Below are 24,649 nucleotides of genomic sequence, written 5' to 3'. Positions count from 1 at the left end.
GGTGATTCTATCCTACTAACCTTTAATTCACTAAAATTCAACAAATACTTTTTTTTCCTGTTCCATCCCCAATTATTCTTATCCATTTCCATCCATCCATTGTCCCTAACCGCTTATCCTTGATGGGTCTGGGGGGGCTGGCGCCTATCCCAGCTGACACTGGATGATAGGTGGGGTACATCCTGGACAAGTCACCAGTTCATCACAGGACTGATACATAGAGACAGACAAGCACTCAAGCTCACATTCACATCAGTGGGCAATTTAGAGTCACCAATTAAACTATTATGCTGCATGGTGCTAACCACTGCACCATCGTGCCCCAATTATTGTTAAAAATTGATAAAAACTGTGGGTTTTGAGAGGGCACAAACTTTTTCAGCTTCTGAAAGTGGGGCATGCCACTGACACTTTAGGAACCACTGCTATAAAAAAAAAACAAAAAAAAAAAACATGTTGAATTAAAGCTGCAAGCAGCGATGATCAGCCCTTGCGTCCCTGCATGCACTGGGAGATGTGGAGGCTGTGGCCTTGATGCTGGACGCCAATCTGCTGACAAGGCTCTGAATTTGCAGGCGTTTTTTTTTGAGACTGTGGGAGGGAGTTAGTTCACTGTCACTTACTGTCTCCTCTAGGTGGCATGCCAGAACACCCACTGATTATACGCTGTATTCCTGTCCATCAAGTGTTGACCACACTGTGAAAATTTCACAGGGGGTGGTTGGACAATCTGCACTCAAGTTAGAACAATTCCTGTTTTGTGACATGCCAAGACTGCAGGGTTTGATGAAAATTTTGACAACTTTTCATGATGAACATCTCTAGATTGCATGCACTGGAAATAGCCAAAATTGGCACAGTCAATTCAAAATGTCTGACTTCCTGCTGGGCTTATGGTAACGCTCCAAAGGTTTTTTTTGATTTTTTTTTTGCATGCCTGGACTTGATACATATCCCTAACCATTCTCATATACATAAGTGAAACGTGATGTTGGGGCTGCTTTGTAGAAATTTAAGTTGCAACAGCTGTCTGTGCCATAGCAAAACAATTACAGTTCACCGTGCTGCCAGGGAAACAGTGTTTGACGAATATTATCATGTAGATGTCTTCATGCCAGGACTCATCAAATGTAAAGTTTGGGGAAGATTTGACCATTCGCCATCAAGTTACAACAACTTCCTGTTTCATAGCAAAACATCAAAATTCAACACCCCGCTACAGACACGCCGTTCAGCAGAAACAGAATGTTTTAAACAATTTTTCATTTCAAAGGTCTCTAGATTGGACACACCAATTTTGATGCTCGATTAATTCTCTAGGAGGAGTTCATTAAAATACAACGCCTGAAAATGGCAAAAATGGCGTAAAAACTGCACAGTAAATTCAAAATGGCCTTTCTGTTGGATTCCAGCTATGGCTTCAACAAACTTTTTTGTATATCTGCATATGATACATGTACCTACCAATCTTCTTACATTTACTGGGGGTGGGAGCTCCCTCGTTGATATTTTGTAGTAGGCACAGACATACCCATAAATGTACATTTTTGCCACAACTGGCATGTGTTGACAAGCACTTACAAATGCAATTCATTTCTGAGAAAGAAAACAATACAAAGTTTAGCGATGCTAATATAACTCCAGACTCTGTGCCTCAAATTCATTTTTAAAAACTGTAATCATGTTTATAGTGAACATATGCAGAATCTCCTCACTCCCTACACATTACCTGCGACAAAGAGGTTCTGTTTTCGGTACCACTGGTTTGTCTGTTTGTCTGCAGGATTACAGCAAAACTGCTGTCCTGATAGTCATGAAGTATGAGCCAAGGAAGAAGCCATTCAATTCTGGAGTGGATCTGAATCATGGGCCGAATGAATAAATTATTTTTTACTGTCGTTAACATTACGAGATAGCGCATTTGGCCTTGGCGGAGGTCTGTGCTCTCTGAGTGCCGTTCTAGTTTGATATGTTTTCTTGACAACGTCGACACCTGGCATACTATTGGGAATATACCTGGAGAACATTTCAGAGTTTGAGGAAACTTCGTTTGAGGTTAGAGGAAGAAATCAACACTTACTTTTACCACAAACAGTGAAGTGTTTTATGTAATTAAAACAACAGATGTTTATCAGTGTTTAGCACCCTCTAAATCTACAAGTCTCACATGGTTTCATTGAAAAAGGGGACAGGGGACATTTTACTGCAACGTAAGAACTTTTACTTTTGATTAAGTATATTTGCCTGCTAAACCTTGTACAGCTTCATCTACTGCAAATAATATAATCCAGTAATATTTGTATTTACAGCTGTTTTACTTAAAAGACATAGCTCTCTTGGTAGCAAAGATGGAAACACAATATTGTCTGTCACGTAACTACAAATTAAAAGATAGGGCATTTTTATTTTCTTCATCCTTCTTCCCCCACTGACGAAGTCCCACGATTCATAACGAGAATGATGCTTCCACACAGTGCTATAATCTTCACTACAGAGCAGTGTTAAACACACACAAAAATGAACAGCTGTGTCTCAGCCGATTGCACACGAAAGAGCCGTTTATCAGCAACTCAGCAACCACATTCTGGCTCCAGTGGTGGAGCTCTGCAGGGATCTTAGCCAGCTGTTTTCAAGAGGAGGGGAAGGAGCTGTCTGAAGAGGACATGACCCAAAAGCAGCAAAGGAAGACGGACCTATTGTTTCCCAAGGTCATGCAGATCTGTTACCCATTTCAGAGCGTATCGGCAGACACATTTCTTACAAACACTTGAGTTTTCTGGTGTCAAACAGAAGTTTATGTGACTACATTATCTTGCAGCTCTTAAGAGTGCAATAAAATACGTTCTAGTATCATGGTGAGGTAATCTGTCTGTTCAAGCACAATCTCAAGTCGCTCGTATCGCGCAAACTGCCATGAAACTTAAAGAAGTTAAAGCATATTCACCCCTCCAGTCACTTTATGAGCCTGATATCAGGGAGTCTCAAGAAAATACTGTCCAACCCTTCTCATATCCTGTGCTTTTACCATCTGCTACAATATTCAGGGCCCCTCGGCGCAACTTAAATTACTATACTCTTTCATACCCCAGGCAATTAAACCCTTCAAAACCAAGAGATAGTTAACCACAGGGTCAACAACACACAAGCATATATAGAAAACCAGCTGCCTAATATTGTGTAGGTCCTCCTCATGCCGCCAAAACAGCTGTTCTGTGGTATCTGGCCTTTAAAGTTTGTGTAAAGCAACAATAAATGTTTGTTGTCACACCACAGAAAAGGTGTGTTATCAATTACCCACTCAAATTTGAATGAAAATCACTAGGGTTATAAAATTAATAAAAATAAAATCATGAAAAAAACAGCCTTTTTCTTTGCTCTGAAACTTTGTGGGTGTGTCTGCACCGCTGTCTTAGTATTAAACATCAGTATGACCTGAAACAACCTGAAACATTGACGCTCCATCTGGCAGCTTTACTGGACATGTCCTGACATGTTTGACCCACCTGAGCCAGAGGACAGCGATGGTGTTTTCAGCAGCTATTTTCTAACATGTAATGTGTTTAGAAGAAAAACTCCCTTTTAACTTTACACAGTCTATAGGTCCTGGAAGTTGTAAGGTGGGAGTTCCATGGATCGGACTTCTTCTTCCAGCTCATCCCACAGATGCTTAATCAAATTGAGATCTGGGGACTTTGGAGGCCAAGTCAATACCATGTCAACAGCAGGCTTTTGACACACACAGTACCTGTTAGCGACTAAAAGAGAAATACTAGAATTTCGTGCCACAAGTGGGTTAATATTGGAGTGAATGGACGGACAGGTGTGCCTCATACAGATGCTAAACGGTATCTTGTTTGGTGGAATGATGCACCAAACGGGCACAACAAAAAATTGGACTTTGACAAGAATGAGAATGGCTTGCATCAGACCAGACAGATTAGCCTTTGCTTCCCATGCACATCAGAGAACCACCAGATAACAGGTTGTCCTTCCTTGAACCACTTTTAGAAGGTACCTGTCACTGCATTCTACAAACACTCCACAAAACATCATGTTTTGGGGATGCTCTGACCCCATCGCCTAGGCATTACAGGGTGACCCTTTTGAAAGCCGTCCATATCCTTACGCTGGCCCATTTTTCTTCTTCTTCTCTTCTTCCAACACATCAACTTCGAGACTGACTTGTCATTTGCTGCCTGATATATCCCACACTTTAAGGTGTCATTGTGATGAGATGATCAATGTTATTCATTTTACCTAGCAGTGGTTTTAATGCTGTGGCTGATCAGCATACACACACACACACACAAACCCACAATTTTTTGTTATCATTTTCTCTGAGTCACACTCATAAACACACGTATAAACACAGGCAAACTGAATTTCCGAGCCCTTGGAAATAACATCAGGGCACCAAATACAATTATAACTGCTTATAACTGCAATGAGTGTGTTTCCAAACGATCACTGCATGGATTTAGCCGTGATTGTTAAAAAGCGTATTCTTGGTGTGTATGCTGAGTAATACCCAGCAGGCATTTGCTAGAAGCTGATAACTGCAAATACAGGAACTCAGCAGCGGTGTACGTCTACTAACCGTACCAAATACCTCGGGGTTGTTATCACATTCAAGTTCTAAATAAGTTGTGTTGCACATGAACACTCACACACACACACACACACACACACACACACACACACACTTAAATGTATTGCCTCTGCTGATTTTCTCCTGCCAATTTTGTAATAATGTGCAGCTTGCTTTGACACCTGTGAGACCTCCACAGCCACCTAATCAACCTTCAATTGTAGAAACTGCTATTTGGCTCAACCCAAGAAAGCAATTGTTTCAGAATATTTTACAAAACTGAATTGATTCCTAGCCCCCGGATGGAACAAGGGATTTAAACCAGTCACACTTACTGAGGCTCACACGTAACAGCTGTCCAGTTTACATACTCCTCTAGCACCACACTCAGGCTGAAAGGGCCTGCTTTGCACATGAGATATCTGAAGGGGGAGATTACCAGGACTTTTGCTGGGCATATTCATGCTCATTCAATAGATGCTTTCAATAATTTATTCAGCTGCAATACACTGACTCTGTTTGTGGGTCTGTTTGCTGGCACCACACATACAGTGGAACACCCAGCAAAATCTGAACAAAGGTTTGCCATCACACATTTGATCATGATCTTTTTCCATGTTTAAATATGTTGCAGAAAATACTTTTGTCACTGATGCTTAGGACCTTGTTGGGCTAGCCACCAAAGGTGGGAAAAATAGTTGATTCTTAGTGGCATTACAAGGCGGACATGGAAGATTATGAATTAATTCATAAAAGTCAAAAATCGATTTTCTAAATTTTAATTAACATGATGTTGATGGAACAAAAACGATGGAACTCAGTTGCGAGGGCAGCGCAGCACCTGGACAGTCTACAGTGCACACATGCGAGTGTTAACAGCAGGGTGCAATCATGGTTTGATTTAGTGTCTAAATAATTGCATTCGCGTGACCAAAGTGTACTGTGAATACTTTTTACCACGTTAAGACGTGTGGAGCGGAGCAATGATCAGCTATACCAAACAAGAGTGGCTGAGCAATGCACACTGTGGGATGACAACTTAAAACAGCACTGTGGTGAAGAAAATCACTCTTTGCTCGGTTTGTTCACCTCTAAAACTCTGCGCCAGCTCTGCACGCAGGGCAGCGATGTCTTTCCTCAGGGCTCACGGTGCAGCAGAGAGGCTGCTCTCCACTGCTGGAGACGCAACGTTAATAAGACGCGCAGCGAAACAATCCGCCTCCCCATCATTTTGTTATTCTCATACAGGCAGGAGACTGTAGGATGCTTTCAAAACGATTCCTTCATGAATTAATGCAGTGAACTTAAAATGAAAAGGCAGACAAAAAGATTTCCATCCCCAAATGTAACGTGTGCATCATGTTAACTTCTAAATGATGCTGCTTCTTGAGTTTTGGTGAGGATTGCTGAGCAGCTGCAGACAAATCCAATCCAATCAGCATCCCCTGGATTAAAGCTTAAAATTTTGATACATCAAGATGCAGAAGCCCTCTGAATCATAATCAAATCAAATCGTGAGGTACCCAGAGATTTCCACCCCTACTAGCCACCACAGTACATATTGTCCAGGGTCTCAACAGCTGCAAAACCTGCATGCATCATGTATTTTCTTTAGCTCTAGTTTGCCAGCTTCAGTTTCAGATGTAGTATATCTGCTTAAGTTTTAGTTTTTCCACTTCAGTTGTGCTTTATCAGCTTCAGTTTGTTTGCTTCAGATGTGCTTTGTCAGTTTTGGTTGTAATTTATCAGCATCGGTTTTAGTTCATCAACTTCAGTTCAGTTTTTCAGCTTCAGTTTGAGTTTGTCTGCTATAGTGTAGTTTGCCAGTTTCAGATGTTGTTTGTGTGCTTTGGTTTTTCCAGCTTCAGTCATGGTCCATCACCCATGTGTAAATTTGCACCACTGACATTATGGGGGAAATCAACTTGTCACCAACTACCGCTGTGGTTTGCAGTTTTAATTTAATAGCTTTAGCTGCAGTTTGTTTTCGATTATCAGCTTCAGTTTCCGTTTGTCAGCTTCAGTCATAGTTTAGCAGCTTCAAATTCAGTTTGTCAGCTTCAGTTTAGTTTTTCAGCTACAGGTTTAGTTCATCAGCCTCAGTTTTACTTTGTCAGCTTCAGTTTTAATTTGTCAGCTTCAGTCATAACTTACCATTTTCAATTTTAGTTTTTCAGCTTCAGTTTTAGTCTGTCAGCTTCAGTTTTAATTTTTCAGTTTCAAATGCAGTTTGTCAGCTTCAGTTTTGGTTCAGAGAGCAGCAGTTTTTTATTAAAATACATTGGCATGAGCTTGTTTGTCATGATGACTCAGATTTATGGGAAGTAAACGGAGGTGTGATGACCTGTTTATTGTGTTACTCATAGTGTTGTCTTATATCAAGACAAACAATCTCATATCATGGCTACAAATGATACTGCAATCCTATTAAAAATAATGAGTGATGAGCCTCCACTGGAAAGAAAACTCATCATTTCATAAAGTAAAAGACATTCAGTGATCAGCAGTGGTACAGATGAGCAATTTTAAATGTCTATGGGCGCATTTATCTAGGAACAATAGATGAAACGGGAATAGTTACTGATTAAATCAAAATAATTTAGGACAGTTGTAAGATTTACTCACAGCTATAATGAATGCACTCTGCCCAAAGACAAAGACAGAGGAGCTAACAAAAAGCCTGAGCGGTTATCCTAACCTCTCCTTCAAAGGGACTCGGAGCAGCGTGTGGCCTCGATGTAAATGGAGGCTGTTATCAGTTTGCTTTTACTCTGTGACAAAAGGTTAAAGAAACCATCCCATTATTTTCTTCTCTCCATTTTAGACTTTGTAAAGACTCATCTTCCATTTGCAAATTGGATGGGCTCTGTGGTAAAGTCATCAAAATGGAACCACGCACACACACACAGACACACAGTGAGATTCAGTCTGAGGCCTCTCTTCTATTGATATATTCATTATCCTTAATGCTGAAACAGGCAACACGCTATTTCATCTTTCACTACGGCCACAGAGAACATCTGTTTCTAATATTTGTTTTCTCAACCAGCAAACACTTAACTCACTGTTCTAAATCGATCCTCAAATATTACAAGCAGAGTTTGAATTAAACTGTGGCTTTAAGGGCGCTTTCTGACGGGGAAGGGGATTTGCAAGTTATTGGACTGGATACTTTGGATACTATGATAAGTAGAAAGAAAATATCCTTTATCTTATCACTCTAAAAACTTGGTATTTCATCCTTGTTGCTGCTGGCATGACTGCAACAGTGACTACACTTCCCTGCAGAATGACTTTTACCAGACTGATGATAAATCCTCAAACTGACCATCACACTATTATACTGGAAATTAGTACAACTTGATATGACTAATTATATATAATGACATTTAGATGGACTAAAACCAACAATATAAATCTACTGGGGTTTGTATTCTGATATCAATGTAAGTTAGTATCTTGTGCCAATGGATGTCCAGCCAAACGGGTTTTCATGTACATATACCCAAGTGTGAGACCAAATACACAAATGATCAGAGCTGGTCCTGACCTCAACATGGCCATAAAGCGATAGTTTACCCAAAAATGAAATTTCACTCAATATCTCCTCACCCCTGTGCTGATGTGAGGATGGATGAAGATCTCCAGTTCATAAAACACTCCTGGAGCTTCAGTGGAAAACAGTGTTGCAGCCAGATTCAGTACAATCGAAGTGAATGGTGACCAGTTTTAAAATGTAAAAAAAAAACCCACAAAATGTCTCCATACTGCTCATGTGGTGTAATCCAAGTGTCTGTAAGCTGCGACATTAAAATTTGACCCAAAAAGACGTCATTTACACCATGTTTTTAGCCTAAAGGTCAGCTGTAGCCTCTCAGACCTGATCCATGTGCACACGCCTGAAGCGCAGGCTCGTCCTTTGTCAATCTGGAAATGATTTTGTTCACTAAACCACCAGGTTTTCATTGCTCTCACTCTGTCGTCCGTGGCTGCAGCAAACAAATGTTCCTCTTCTGTGTCGAAGTCCTCGGACATTTTCTTCTTTGTTAAAGTTTACGAAGTCAACTGTGCACGTAACAAGTCACTACTTCTGAGCAGATCTCTCTGTTGTCTGAGTCACTTCCAGGTAGCATGTAAACACAGATGTGAAGGTATCGTGAGATCTTGTTTATCTCATGTTGCACCACTTGGACGAGGGCTTGTGTACCTGCTTCAGGCGTGTGCTCGAGGATCAGGTCTGAGAGGCCACAGTTGACATTTAGGCTAAAAACATGGTGGTGTTGCAGCTTACGGACACTTGGATTACCCCACACAAGCAGTATGGAGACATTTTGTGTTTTTATTGTGTTCTTTTTTTACATTTTAAAACTGGTCACCGTTCACTTCAATTGTACTGGATTTGGCTGCAACACTGTTTTCCACTGAAGCTCCAGAAGTGTTTTATGAACTGGAGATCTTCACCCATCTTAACATCAGTACAGGCGTGAGTAGATAGTGAAATAGTGATATTGAGTGAAATGTCATTTTTGGGTGAACTATCACTTAACCAAAATTCTGCTCCGTGGCTCTCCTAACTGACTAGAGAGCCATGTAGACTATTTGCCACACAGTCACACCTGAAACCCCAGTGTTCCCACTACAATCCTCCTTAAATCAGTTTGATCCATCTGTCACTGTAAGAATAAGCAGATCTATATAGAACAGAATGAAGTACAAATAATATATTTACTGTACTGAACAGAATATTTTGTGTAGAATCTTAAGATAAGTGAATACTGACATGAACATAAATAACAAATTTCAGAAAAGATAAATGTAGAAAACACTAAAACATAACACTGAGCTTTGGGTCTGATGTCGGGTAATAAGTCAGCTAATTGATTTTAAATTCAATATTTAATCAGTCATCAGTCACTCTCAATTCGTTAATTTCCATCTTGCATTAGTTCAGGGTTGTAATCAGTGGTGGACTGTAACTAATTACATTTATATCAAGTACTGTCGAGTTCCTTTTTATCCAACTTTATGCTTCTACACTCCATCCCAGAGGCAAATACTGAACTTTTTAATCCACAGAGCTGAAAGAAGGCTGTTGTCTGACTTTTTAGAGATACATGGTTCTCACAGAACAGTGATGCTACAGACATTAGATGGTCTTATAGACCATGATGCATTTCTGTAGATTAAACCAGCGAAAAGTGGCTTATAAAATAGTTAAAATGAGCTCAACCTTAAACATCTACAGCAGTACACAGCAGAAACATTAATACAATAATATTAATCCAGAAACATCAGACATAATAACACAACAACACAACATTTTACTGCAACATGAAGACTTTTACTACATTTGTTTGATAATATTTTCATACTTTTACTTCAGAAAGGTTTTGTGAATGCAGGACTTTGACTTGTAGTGAAGTATTTTAACAGTGTGATATTAGTACTCTTGCTTGAGTAAAGGATCTGAGTAGTTTTTACACTCCTGGCCAGTGAGGAGGAGCAGCATCATGTCCATATATAGTTTGGACAGACAGACTGGTCTCCACTGAGGCTGCTGCAAGGAGGTGTGCACACATATATGAGCGCATCTTCATGTGCAACACAGTTATCTTCTCCGAGCTACAAATTCTTAACGCCGCTGTATGTTGGCGCTCATCAAACATGATAGTTTCATTCTCACAGACTGCAGCACAGCGAACATCAGACAGACAGATAGAAGGAGGAGCATCAACTTAAAGTCACTGTGAATGAATGATATCAAACTTTGAGAGGAGGAAACAAGTTTACCTGTTTACTGATCACCCTGTTCTGTTTGCCTTCAAACTTAATATGCAGTAAATAAACTAATCTCATATTATATGTGTGTACTCGGAGCACTGGCTGGAATCAGAAGTGTGCAACACCTACCCGCATCCAGGTGAAATACCAGTAGTTAGTGAGTCCCTTTCACATAAGGAAAACGCTGCCAGATATGAACTCATACGCCACAGTCACACTCGCTCATACATATTCTCATGCGTGTTCTTGCATGGAGTATCAACAGCTGTTGTGGGCAATTCCAACAGACTGCACCTAATCCATCACCACAGTTTATCTAACAGCATCACAATCCATCTAATTTGACACTAAATGCACGCAAAATAATTACATACATAGGGACACATCGCACAATTAACACAGCCCGCTGCAAACATTGTGACATGTTGTAATCAATGTTATATATTCATGAACAAACAGTCATCAAGTCATCAGCAGCCCACGCACATTTAATATGTAATGGACTGAAGTGCAAATAACAAATCGTAACTTAACAACCAGTAAGCAATAACAAAGAAAATAAAGTTTTTATCCTACACATTGGAATAACAGAATTTGTTAGAAACTCTTACAGACAGAGGTGGTAAAACTACATACAGTCAAGTAGAAGTACAGATACTTGTGTAAAAACAGACTGATAAAAGTAGAAGTACTGGTTTGACGTCTTTACACAAGTAAAAGTTAAAAAGGACAGGCTCTGAAATGTACTCAAAGTTTAAAAGAAGTCAAGTAAAAGTAAAAAGTTGTCCTCTGAAGAACATTTCTCCCAGCCGTTTCTGTGCAAAGACGACTGAGCCTCACCCTTTCTCCACCAGTCTCCCTCTCTGACTGTTTTATCTTTATATCTTTTTTCGCCTTGTTTTATGTCTTTTATGATCTTTTTGGTCTTGGTGTAGTTTTTCATCTTGTTATGCCTTTTACGTCATTTGTCGTCTTGGTACGGCTTTTCAGTTACAGTTACAGTCACAGGACAGCAAATGTGCACAGTTACAGTAGATGGTTCAGCTTACCCATAACTCATTTCACCCCACTCTCCCCTGTCTAAGAAATTCAAAGAATATACTGTGTTGCCATCACGCATTTATCTATCAGCACACATTATCAGTATTGATTAGTTGTTTGGTATATGATCTTTTTAAACGTGCTGTGGCAGTGAAGCATTTAATTATGCCCAGTGACAGCGACGTGCGTAATGACGCATCACAGAACCTCCAAGTCATGCAGCACAGCAGAATATCCAACGCTCTCCGTGAGGGAGTGAAGGCTGGGAACAATAAAGCCTTTTGCGCCGACAAAATGCAGATGACGGTTACGCACTGTAACAATACAGTGATGAGCAAAACAGGAAAAGCGCAGCTCTCCATGCGCCGATAGAGAGGAGGGAGAGCGGAGCGCACAGCCAAATGACCTGATAGCAATCACAAAACACTCCACAGATTCACAGTCACAGAAAAATGGAGACATCACACAGATAAACAGCTCGTGAAAGAGCAGGAGACCAAGAAACCGCCGTCATTCCTCCGTGCAAAACCGGGGAAGATTCAGTTATTTTACAGTAACGGCAAAGCAGCGCTCTCTGCGCACAGGTGTGCCAAACAAACAAACAGTCAGCTTTGCAAAACATCAAACTGACGTCATACATATGATCATACTGAGCAAAACATGTTTGCTGACCGTCCACAGGTGCTAACATTAACTTTCACATGAACTTAGAAAGTGACTCACCAGCCAGGTGTGTTGTCAGGTTTGATGAAGTCGATCAACATCTGTTATCCTCACAGATGTTACATTCAGTGGTTCCTTTTGTTTGGGCCTTGTGTGAAGTTATTACAGCCAAAAGTTGCTGCTGCAGGTGAACTGATCACGGTGTTGTTCTTCCCACGGTTATCTGAGGCCACGCGCGCCATCTTCCTCTTCCTCTTCTTCTATCCGCGTAGTGGCGGATGGCAACCAGCTTTAAGGTGCATTACCGCCACCTATAGTATATGTTGGAGAGCAAAACAAGACAAGAAAAGATTCTTTTTAATCAGTTCAGGTTCTTTCAAATAAACCAATGGCAAATATATTCTTTAGGCTCAGCTCTTCTATACCATGTTTTCTTACTTCTCTCATTAGTATTTCTCGTTCTCTGGAGTACTTTGGGCAGTGAAGAATTAAATGCTCAACTGATTCATCTGTCTGACAGTATTCAGACAGACATGAAGGATGTTTGTTTATTAAATGAAGTGTTTTATTGAGAGAGATATTACAGAGAGAGGCAGCCTGCTGTGGGGACAGCAGAGCTGGGAGAAATTGAAAAGTAAGGGTCTAAAGTGAGCGTCATCTTTGGCTGAATTCACTTGCACTCACAACTAGTATGAGCGTCAGTAGATAAACACTGAATTTTCATTTTTGGGTGAACTATTCCTTCTAACAAAAACAAGGTGTGATGCTGTCAGCCTCTCCTCACATTAAACTGAAAGAGACTGACACACATGTTGCCTACGTTAGACCTCAGTGTGCATCAAGAGGCAAAGACAAGCTGCTTTGTTCTCATCCAGCTGCAGCTTTCCCAGATCCTTCTTCTTTGCAGCACCTGACCACAGTCCAGATGTGATGGAACTTGTGTCCAGGAGGAGAAAAATATCTTATTCATTCAGAGATCTGCTGCGAGTGTTTTTCCTTGGTTGTCTCCTTGTAGCTTCCAGTCTCTGTAAGTTCATTTGTATAGCACCTCTCAACAGTAAGGCGATTCAAAGTGCATAACATAAAACAGAAGGCATTAAGAAAAGACATAAAAGAAACACAAGGCAGTATAAAAAAGACAACATAAAAACACATACAGGATTTTAAGGAGTATACCAAAATACAATAAAAAAAGCTAAAGTAGAATAAGACAAATCAAACAGTTGAATAAGATATAAGATATTAATAAATAGTCCAAAGTTTAACTTAATAAAGTGCAGTAGCAAATGGAAAAGTCTTTTAAGCCCTGACTGAAATGAATGAGGGTTGGAACAGACCCCGAGATTTCTGGGAGTTTGTTCCAGATACGTGGAGCAAAAAAATGCTGGTTCTCTGTGCTTAGTTTAGTCTCTGGGGACAGTAAAGAGACCAGTCCCAGACGATCTGAGAAGTCTGAACGGAGCAGGTCATGCGGAGCAGAAGATATTTTTCCTTGTATTTTGGCCCTGAGCCGTTCGGAGCTTCTAAACCAACAGTAGTATGTTAACATCAAGAGCAGTTAAAAATTCTAAATGATTGCATTCGCCGTCTTTGTTCAGAGAATTTTGCAGTGCCAACTTCAAGTGATGAACAAAGCAGTGAAATGAGTAGACTTGAGGAAACTCTCTCTTGGTCAGAATAACTGCTGAATCCATAACAAAGCTGAGAGGATTTTTGTATAAAATGATCCTCCATCCCTGCTCCTCAAATACTTTCTTTTAGAGAATTACATATCAGCTCAGCATCTGTTCCTCTCCAGTTCAACTATGTCAAAAAACACGTCTGTATCCAGGGTGGTCAGGATTAGTGTAAAAGTGTATTCCAATACAGTTACTGATTACCTGTTAAGAATGTAGTCAGTAACCTTGTAATGTAACTTGATTACTTGTAAGTACTTTTGGGTTACCACAATATGAAATGGGGAAAGTGTTCAGCCTAATATGATGTTTTATGTTAGTGGTTTTTCTGTGTTGCTAACATTAGTGATTGGTCTGTGTAGCTAACTTGGCTGTAAATCTGTGCAGCTAACATAAGTGGTTGGACTTTGTGGCTAATGTTAGTGGTTGGCCTGTATGGCTAACATTAGCAGTTGATCTGTGTAGCCAACATTAGCAGTCGGTCTGTGTGGTTAACTTTAGCGGTTGGTCTGTGTATCAAAGTTAGAGGTTGGTCTGTGTTGCTAGCGTTAGCAGTTGGTCTGTGTAGCAAGCATTAGTGGTTGGTCTGTGTAGCTAATATTAGTGATTGGCCTGTACAACTAACATTAGCAGTTGGTCTGTATAGGTAAAGTTGGTGGTTGGTCTGCGTAGCTAGCTTTAGTGGTTGGTCTGTGTAGCAAGTGTTAGCGGTTGGCCTTTCTGGCTAACATTAGCAGTTGATCTGTGTTGGTGAAGTTGGTGGTTGGTCTGTGTAGCTAATGTTAGTGGTTGGTCTATATCAGTCCTTCTCAAATAGTGGGGCATGCGATGCCGGTGGGGCGCGTGTGACCCCCGGGGAACATGCTTTTTTTGCCGTACTAGAATAAAGTGTAATTGCACATCCACTACAGTAGGTGGCAGTGGTGCTCTCATTGTCAGAGTGTGTGCAGGGAGTATTAACTCTATAGTGTAGGGTTTTTTGCACCGAGCATGCGCACACACAGCAAAGAGCAGGAGATATGAAGTGCAGTGAACAAACCCTCAAGAGACACCATGGAAAAATATTTAACAGTGATGAAAAGAAAGGTGAGACGGAGATAATGAGACAAAGGAAAGTGGCTTGGCTTCACTGTGACTACGGTGGGAGACAAGGAAAGACCGGTGTGTTTACTATGTCTAAAAATGTTGGCAGCGGACAGCATGAAGCCAAATAAATTAAGGTGTCACTTAAAGACATTACACCCCAGTCACGCTTATAAGCCGCTTGAGTTTTTTTTTTTTTTTAGTCACGGCGGAGAGTGGGGTGGGGGGGGGGGTGTTTTCTTCTTCCTAGGGGGGGTGTAACAGAAAATAATTGAGAAGCACTGGTCTATATAGAGCTATATAGACCAACCATTAACATTATGTTAGTGGTTGGTCTATGTAGATAATGTTTGGTGTTACCTGTAAATGTTTCTTTAAATCAGATGTTGACTTTTTGGATGATGACAGTATTTTCACAGCTGAAGGCAGAACTGTCACTGCACTGTGATGTTTTTTTCTCTTTTCTGATCTAAAGACAAAAAATGTTGAAATTTCCACTCAGTTACTCCCTGAGCCATCTCTATCTCCACGACTGTTGAGTATACATATTGAAGTCATAAAGAAATTCTGAATGCATGTTGCGTGCCTTAATTTCTTTGACTTTATGCACCATGATCGCAGCACAGGAATGGCCTCATTTATGCAGATACTGATTTTTGTGAGCCAGCCCTTCCCTCCACGCTATTCTAACTGAGCTGATCGTTTCCTGCACCATACCAGCACTCAGTCCTACAATCTTGTTTGGAATCATTTCTTTTCTTTTCATTTCTGCTATTTCGGTTGGTTCCTTTGAGCAAAGCTGTCACGGTGCTTTTGAACAGCACTACTCACTGTCCCATTCATCCATTCCTCTGCCAAATGCACACCTTTTACCTTGTCAGCAAACAACAGCCTTTCCCTCTTTCTGTACTGGGCTTCCAACATTCCTGTTCTGAACAAAAATTTATATGTTTTTCTCTTTCTAAACTCTCCACTTGTGCATGTGTCTGGTTATGTAAAGCGGATGATGCCCCAGCTGTATCAAACACCTGTTCATCATCCTCTCCTGAGCTGCTGTTTTCCAATGTAGTCCCAACCACAGGTGGAAAATAGAAGTTAATTAATAGTCTGAATAAGAAGAAAAAAATCACACAAAGTTCTGATAAGATCAAATGATGACTTGATGACATTTTATATCCAAAAGGTCAACTTCACTGTGACATAATTTTCTGCAAAAAAAAACTTCTATCAGTGCTCTGTACTCTTCTAAATAGTCTTAAAGTGCAGATGGCAGATTACATATTTTTAATTTTTTTACGGTTGATGTAGGATTGGAGATTATACAGTATAAAGGTTGATTAAATATCAGTTTTTTGCAAACCTCCCAAGCTTCAATGTTAATTCATTGACAGAAATTGCCATAACAATTTTAAATACAGATTTTTATTTATTTACTTTTTTAATTTATGCACTGTGAGTAAAACAAAGCATAAGAAGAGCCTTCGGTAAAAAAAAAAAAAAAAAAGTCAAGAATTTGCAGACGTGCACCAGCTGTTTTCTACTGGGGCCCTCGGATGCGTTGCTGCAGAATACTGTTGCTCATGGCAGCAACATTAATTTTAATATTGCATATAATGGGTATTATTGTATGATCTTGTTTTTTTTTTTGTAATGATTGCAGTGATTGTTATGGTATTGTATTTGTTTTTATTATATCAACACTATTATTATATCACATAATGGAACATTGGTTTTCCTTTCTTTTCTTAATACATTATGATTGTTAATGTAATATAATAATATTTACATTTATACGTATATAACCATAATTTCATCACATACTGGGTTACACCACATATTGATTTATCATTATTATTATTATTATCATCATTATTATTATAATTGTATTTAATTTCATTTAGATATTTTTTTTCTAATATACTTTAGCAGACTTGCGCTGATCTCTATTCCTAGACTCCTACCCATATAATCATATCCATCTTTGTAATTGCTTTTTGTTGTTTTCTCTATCCGTATGATATACAGGGGTGGAAGAAACTAATTACAAATACTCAACTTACTGTAATTAAGTAGTTTTTTGGGGTATTTGTACTTTTATGATTTTAAGATTATCAAGTATGTACTTTTACTTGTACTTAAGTATGCATTACAAGATGTAATCTACTTAGTTACTTTTAAAACGCTGCGGCTGCACACATTCGAAGTAGGGATGTTAATGATTAATTCCAGTTAAGAACTTAACCAGTTCAAAACATATTTATGGATATTTAATCAATAGACATGGCTGTAATTTGCACCTCATTTGATATTGTTTTGTCTGATGGTACCATTTCTTGAAAATTAGGGGGAAAATGTCTTTTGTATCTTATGAATTATTAAAGATTAATCAGTTGTTAACGTTTTGGTTCAGAAAAACACACAAAGCTTACAACCCAAGTTTGGAGAGGTGACTGTGACATCAACGGATAAAAGTGACATACTCTGAGTAGTTTTTGCAACAAATACTTTATACTTTCACTTAAATATTTTTCTAAGACCACTACTTTTACTCGTAATCGAGTAATATTTTAGCAATGTAACAGTACTTGTACTTGAGTACAGATTTTCAGTACTCTTTCCACCACTGATGGTATGTATCATCCATTGTTTATGTAACTTTCTTTCGTCGTGCTCCATCGCCAATAAAAAAAAAGAGAAAAGCTTTCAGTACAAGTCAAACCACCACAGCACTGCCACTACTTACAAGATGAAAGTGTAATATTCACACACAAATTGCACAAAATGCTTCTTTTGTCCTCAGGTGGCCACCTGGCAGAACAACATGCACGCTGAATCCTTCCATACGGTTTAACGTTTCATGGAGAATGCACCGCTTCATGATTGATTCAGACCAGTCACAGAGACATCGGCGAATTGTTAAACATGACAGCAGCAAATCCACAATCAGAGGTGAGGTGCAGACCTGTCACACAGCTTAACACAGCTGATTATTTCCCACTTTTATTTTGTAAAATCAAGGCGGTTGTCAGGGTTGATGACAGAGGGTTTTTACAGCAGTGGGGACTCTTCACTGAGGCCCTGTCAGAGCACTGAAGGCAGCTGCGGTTCAAACAAATACTCAGTGGAAATGAAAGCAATTCAGTGACAGCCCGGCTCATCAGATTTGACAGCTATTTGGACAGATATGTTTCTGATTTTAGAGATGTTTGTCTCCTAGTAATTTTCTACACCCATTCCTGGTGTCTGAGCATGTGATGGATGGACAGATTGGAAGCTGTACAATTGAATGTCAACCAAAGGTGAGGACATTATGTTTGCGACATGATATGATCGTGTGCTGGGAACTCAACAAATCACTGTCGCAGCTACCATGAAAAAACCAAATCCATCCCTCCAGGAATTGTGATCCTGCAATTACAATGATGAATGCAAATGCAAAAATACAGACAGGAGCAAGTGATTTTATCAAAGGGGGATCTTCCTTACCTTGAGAGGCACCTGGATTTGTGAAATCAGCAAGGAATCCATTTGTCTCAGCGTCAAAAGTGCTGCAGCCAATCAGTGTAGGAGGGACTTTTGGCAGCTACGGGTGTGGTTTTAGCTGTGACGACAGCGAGAAGAGTGGCTGAAGTTAGCCTGTGTTAGCAGTGGTAGACAGATGGTTCATCCAATCACCTGCCAAGTACTTTTTGAAAGTCCCTGCCCTTTTCCAAACAGCTTCTAAGGAAGACTTCCCAGATGTGTCTGTGTAACTGTTGTGTCAACAACAACAACATCCATTGTGTCATGTTAGGACCTTCAACTCAGGTAGTAATAGTACACAAAGTAGTAGAACACAAAAAACAGGATAAAATACCAATATTTGTATATATTGTGGCAAATTAGCACCAATAAAAGTAGCCAAATTGGTGCAATGCACCCATATATGTATAGACAACAATCACTGAGGTACTTTGATACTGAAGAAAACTTAAAAATGTGATGATTTTTTAGGCAATTTCTGCAGTTAAATGGGGCATATTTTTCCTCTGGAGCTAAAATAGTTGACCTGATCTTCAATCAGCATGACAGTGAGTAGATAATAACTGAATTTTCATTTTTGTGTGAACTATCCCTATAAAAAATAAAGTTTGTCCACTAAAATTGAAAGTCTAGTTTTTTGTTTTTTTTGTTTTTTTTTGCAGGAACAGTACTGTATTTGTTTCACATTTTACATGGTGTCAGCACCACATCATTTCAAGAAAGTGATCATTTAATTATTATAGTAGACTATTAAAGGGGGTCCAAACTCAGAGTTACCCTGCACCCTTTATAACCACCCCTGTTTTTTAGTCATTCTGCAGCTAACACTATCCCTCCCCCCTCCCCTTTTTTCACTGATAGATCTTGAGTTATTGTATGGTTTTTTATAACATGAACATTAGTTATATTCAAACTTAGCCATAGCATGACTGATTGGTTAGTTTGTGTGTAAATATGACACATAATTTTCTCAGGAACATCCTCTCATGTCATGGTGAAATAACTGGCTGTGAGTTCATGAGCTGGTTAAAAAAATAAATAATAGCAGCTTTATTTTTACTGCACCTTTCAAAACTGCTGTTTCAAGGTGCTTCACAAAAAAATGACAAATAAAAGAAGCAGGAGAATAAGTCAAATACAAAATCACAGTCAACAAACAAATAAAAATAACCTATAAAACAGCCGACAATAAAGATGAAATAATGGATAAAAGTGCACATAAAAGAAAAGATGACATAGGTAAGAGATAAAACGATTAAGAAAAAGCCAGAGGGGAAAAAGTGAGTCTTTAAAAGTGGGCAGTGAATTTTCTAGTCGAAGTTTCTCAGCTAGGCTTTTCCAAAGGCGCTGTCACCCCTGTTCTTCAGCCTTGACATGGAATAGCTAACAGGGCCTAAATGCACAGGCTGGCGAGAAATGATTTAGAAGCTCAGCCAGGTGGCTCACAGTGCTAAACCATGCAGGGTCTTAAAGGTCAACACTAAAATTTTAACAATAAATTGTGAAAGGCACAGGCAGCCAGTGAAGGGGAGCTAAAATAGGGGACAAACGATTATGCTTTCATGATTTGGTTAGATGTCTTGTGGCTGCAGAGAACCTCAAAGCCGTGTAATTATGACTTGGTCAGCCCGTCCTCACCAGAAAAATGAGCGTCTTCGTTATTTTACATTTATTGTAACATTGCGACCTCTACTCAAAAGAAGTTTGAGTTGACTCAAAAGTAGTTGGATGGAGGTGGTAGGGTGGATAGATGGCCCAAACAATCTAAAAACAGACTCTGGTAAAAGTACTGATTCAACTAACTAAAAATGAAAAAGTACAGGCTCTGAAATGTACTTATAAAATAAGTAAAAAGTAAAAAGTAAAAAGTTGTCCTCTGAAGGACATTTCTATTGACTGTTTCTGTGCAAAGCTAACTCACCTTTTCTCTGTCTGTTTTGTCTTGTCAAGTCTTCTAGGTCATTTTGGTCTTCTTACGTTGTTTACATATTCTATGTCATTTATGTCTTTTCCATAGTTTTTGTCTTGTTACACTCTGTACGTCATTTTCCTCTTGTTGCATTGTTTCGGTCTAGTTATGTCTTTTATGTCATTTTGGTCTCCTTACATTGTTTACATCTTTTATGTTGTTACTTAAGTACAGTAACGAAGTATCTGTTTACACCTCTGGAAATTAAAGGTCAATGTTGGGATATTTAAAGTTCAAAGTTACTTAAGTTATTTTCTGTTACACAAGACAAATGCAATATAACAAGATGAAAGCAATACAACAAGATGTAAGAGACAAAAAACACGTAGCAACAAAGAGCATGTAGCAACAAAAAAGACGTAGAAGAGATAGCAAGACAAAAAAGACTGATGTAAAAGACATAACAGGGAAAAACAGACAGAGAGGGAGACCTGACTGTGGAAAAAAAAAAAGTTGAGGTTCAGTCAACTTTGCACAGACACAGATGGTAGAAAAGACCATTTGTACTTTTGCCTCCTCTGTACTGTTGACAATCTCAGGTCTAATTATTAGTGCAGGGACCTTGAATATTTGTTCTTTTCAGTTTAACAGTTGATCTTGTTATGGGATTAAATGTCTTCAATCATATGAATCATACTTTTTATCCTTCTGTAATATTATGAGTTTCAGATTAAACTATTGAACATGTACTACATCTGTTGGTTGTTTGTTCCATGTAAGTATATCCATATAAGCCCCGATGCCAATAAACAAAGCCAGTTGTGTTTACATTTACAGTAAGTGGTATGGGGTGGATTCAGAGAGTCATGCAGGGAAGGATACAAACTGTTGTTGGTTAAAACAGAAAAGTAAATCTATTTTCTTGCAAAACATCCTCTCAAATATGTTTTTACATTCTATTACATTAACATTTACATAATCTCAGATAATATTTGTTTAAAAAAACACTCTGTCTGATACAAACCCTGATACATACACAAATATATATTAAACAAAAGCAAATATTTTACTAATTCAGGCTGCGTCTGCATGTTTAAAAGCAGATAGAGAGAAAGTTCACACATACAAACTGTGCATGTTGATCATCCAAGACTAAAATGTCCTTGTCAGTGTTAAAGCCAAACCCATGCCCTTGATGCTTGCCAACTTCACCAACCACAGGGTAAAAATAATCCAAACCAGAACCACTTTTATGAGCCAAAGTCAAATAGAAGTCAAACCTCAAACTTCCTGCAGAGGGACTGGCGTAGCTTCTCCAGAACTTGTCTTCATAAGGACTAAATTTTAGGCTTCATCAAGCCCAACAGGCGACTCCAAATGGCTGTGTGTAAGCTACCAAAACTGGACTATTTCTAATGTAATGACTGAAAATCAAGAAATTTGGTAGCTTTGCACAGCATAGTAGGAAGTATTACAGTCTGTGTAATGGAAAAGGGGAGAATTTCTTCTCAACACATTATACATGTTAGAACATAGCTGCTGAAAACATGAAAAACTGAGAAGTCTGTTTGCTGAATTGTGGAGTTAACAATTTCTGTGTTCCAAGATATTTTGGGTGGACAAGAAACATGGCTCCGTGACATGCTGAAGCCATGCTGAAGCCATGCTGTGTGTGTAATAGACATATATTAGAAGTGGAGAAGATCACAGCTCCCCAAAAGTGAAGCCAAAGCATCTTGATTGCCCCCTGGTGGTTGGCTGCAGTACAAGTGAGATATCGTGTGTCCCCGATGTTAGTATATAGGACATGGGCCAAACTAAGGCATCAAAGTACAGTCAACTCAAACATCTGTCATTATAGGTAGTTCTTATCATTCTGATGTTTGTTCAAGTCTTATTTTTTCTGATTAGCTTGATTTTAATTAGTAATTTGATGACTGACAGCTGAGCTCTGCTCATGGAGTCGGCCGGCTGTGTGGGCGGGGCCTTAATACCGCAGCTCCAATGCTGATCACGGCACAGATTCTGGCTTCAAAGGATGTCACCGGGGCGAGATGGCAGCACTTGTATCATTGTCCATCTTTATTAACAGTCATTAGTAGTTACAGAGGATATGGACAAACAATTTTGATGACTTCTTGAAAATTGTAGCTTTACCTTTTTTTTTTTTTGGAAAAGCCACTAACTAAAATAGTGCAGGATTTAAGGGGATCTACTGGCAAAATATGGCAGAATTTGAATATAATATTCAAAAGTATGTTTTCATTACTGTATAAGCACCTGAAACTAAGAATCACGTTTTACTGTGGCTCTGGAGCCGCATGCAGTTCTTTAGCCCCTCTTCAGTGGCTCACTGTGACCATGATAAAAAATAAATGGAAATGAATAACAGTTATTATTTTCATTTCTATTTATTATCTGTGTGGGTCTAAAGTGATTCTTGTATTCTCCACCTTAAAAATGTGAAGCCTGTGCCAAAAGAAAAAATGTAATATTTTGACAGCTAAAATGTGCACCATAGTGTACATCTACAGCTCTTTTTTTCTCCCCAGTTTAGTTGTTGCCAGTTCCAGTTCCCCCCATGTATTGTCCCTGTCACTGAAAAACATCTGGCTGTAATCAGGTTCCTGTAAAAATATGCTAATGAGGGTTGGGTTCAGGTCGGTTTTAGACAGAATTTTGTTGGCATCAGGCCTCAATGGACTCAACTTTTCATTAAAGTGCTACTCTACCTCTAAATTTTGCTGTAGGCTTGTCTTGAGTCTCCCTTTGCTAACTGTGGATGCCAAAAAATCAAGGAAAATTCAATGCGAGATTGTAATAGGCGCAATGCCAGAGAGATTTCTTTTTTTTGTTTTTTTTTCCTGCCTTTTGAAATGTTGCTGACCCCTGCCCTGGACTGAGCCATATATATCGACAGAGGGAGTTGGTCCTCTTCCATGGGGCGTGGTCCTACAGTAGCCCAGAATGGACAACCCAAACACTGGTTCTAGAGACCTGTTACCTGAAGGCCACCAAAGGTTCTCCTACATGCTTGCAAAGGGAGGGGTGAGGCTAGGGTTGATAACAATCTGCAACTTCACCACTAGATGCCACTAAATCCTACAAGTCCTTTAAGTCAAGGCTGCATAAATGTATAAAACTATAACACTAATGGACAATATACTGTCCTCCCAGCCTGGAGTGTATCATAATTGTGTGTCAAGTGTCTGCTGCAGCGTCGGTGTTTTGGGTGAGTGTTCCTGTTCATGTTCCTCTGTGGGGCTCTGCTTACTGACTTTAATCTTCGAGGGGATTTGAAACAATTTTTAAGCAAGTGAAAATAATTTTTGATCTTATGCACGTCACTCCCTTGATGTTCTCAACAAAGCGCCTTCAAAGCATTGTCAGTGGCAGCCTCATGATCTCCCAGGACACAGTAATCTCCTGTGAGATGCAATCAGCCTGAAGACGCACTCGGCTCCGTCAGAAGGACCAGTTGGTAATCAGAGCCCTGAAGCGGCTATGTGACAATTAGCATTGAGATTACACTTCAGCCTTATATACCAGCTACTTCTAATCCCTCTAGAGCCGCCGGCAGCCCTCTGTGTTCATTTCATATTATTTTTCATAACATAAACAAACTTGAAGTGACAAAAGACATTAGTCTTCTGGCTCCCACACACACTTGTTGTGAGGAGCAGCTCAGATGGGAAAAGTGAGACTGTTGACTTATTTCCTGATAAGCACAGACAGACTGAGCACACCAACAGCTCCTCGGCTTTAAAGGGTGTGTCCATTAGTTTTTTTAGGTTTTTATATCATTTTGGAGCTCCAAGGTAGTGTCCATGTAACCTGATGTAGGCTTCTGTATGATGATGCTGCAACATAAAACTCCCCTTTGGATGTGGGAGAGAGAGCATCAGCACTCTTACCTACACCACTGCTTTTTGCTTACAGCTGAGTGGGAGTTTCTGTTTGATAAACCCAGAAAAGGACGCAGACAAAGTTGCCCTTTAAGTGTGTATTAGGACACTGATGCGTTTTCATTATTATGGTTCAGTGCTCCAGCACTTGGATAATACACTGCAATTCAGAGGGAGATATTGTATATTTCACTGCATTACATGGATCAGACAGCTTAAAATTAAGATCAGCGGGCAAAGTAGCAACCATAAATATAAGACTTTCAAAATAAAGGCACAAAAAAGGTCTTGGGTAGGTTTAGGGGGGAAAATAATACTTTAGGTTAAAAAGAGGGTAAGGTGACGTAACATAATGTACATAAGGTACATATGTAAGGTAAGACAATGATCAGTTGCAACTTATAGATGATCTACAAACTAATTATTAACCATAAAGTGTTACAGATATTTGGCCCCTCTCTCTATATAATGATTTCTTAAA

This window comes from Lutjanus erythropterus, chromosome 21 (assembly GCF_056507025.1).
Source record: "Lutjanus erythropterus isolate fLutEry1 chromosome 21, fLutEry1.hap2, whole genome shotgun sequence".
Lineage (NCBI taxonomy): Eukaryota > Metazoa > Chordata > Actinopteri > Lutjaniformes > Lutjanidae > Lutjanus > Lutjanus erythropterus.
Note: the sequence above shows the minus strand (reverse complement) of the source record.